The sequence below is a fragment of the Nelumbo lutea genome, chromosome 3 (assembly GCF_056320005.1).
Source record: "Nelumbo lutea isolate HS-2025 chromosome 3, American lotus-T2T, whole genome shotgun sequence".
In the NCBI taxonomy this organism is placed as follows: domain Eukaryota; kingdom Viridiplantae; phylum Streptophyta; class Magnoliopsida; order Proteales; family Nelumbonaceae; genus Nelumbo; species Nelumbo lutea.
The window spans coordinates 82,097,501-82,098,347 of NC_142686.1; positions in this window are offsets into that span (position 1 = coordinate 82,097,501).

An 847-nucleotide genomic window follows, 5' to 3' on the forward strand; every position below is an offset into this window, starting at 1 on the left:
TTCTTCTCTTCTCTTCTCTCAAGGTGGCTGAACCTCTAAGAGTGGGAGAGCCTTTCTCTCAAGCAATTGAACAACTTTCTCCCCTCCTAGAGGCCTCCTTATATAGTTTTTCAAGGGGCTCTTGCCCCTTCTTGAAGCCTCTAGAATGGGGTGTATTACACCCCTCATGAACCTTCTAGAGTGCTCCCTCCTTCTCTTCAAGAAACTCCTAGAAGTTGCCGCCCCTAGCTCCCTTTGGGCTGCTATTTGGGCTACAACTTAGCTTGCTTTTGAGCTCATGTGGGCTACACTCTAGGCTGTTATTTGGGCTAAAAATGGGCCTTTCTTGCTGGGCCGAATTCTCCTCATAGCTAGGCTTTATTTTCTGGGGTTTTCTCAAGGAATTCACTTGCTCTTTTTGGGCCGAAGTGCTCTCTCTTGCTTCCACGACCGGGCTGGACTGAAATTGGTCTTTTTGAACCTTCTTTTCTTGCCTTTTTCCTTCATTCTCTTGGATTGATTATCCCTGAACCTATTCTTAGCATTAAGCTAAATTAAGGCAAAAATTAATAAAACCGGCATAAAAATCCATGCTAAAGTCCTCAAAAATTATAGATAAATTGTAAGTTCATCAAAAACTTGATGTGTGGCTCATTGTGACACTAGCAAGTGCACTAGCCGTTCAAGTAATAAAGTAGTGAGTGAAGTATCGTTCCCACGAGGATTTAGGAAACAATTACCAATACTAAATTGAACATTTCTTATCTGATCAACAAATAAATCAAAACTCTAATGAAAGCTAAGAAATCCTAAATTAAAATCTATCTAAATCATTGGTCCAATTGCCTTCAATTCAGGTTAGAAGAGT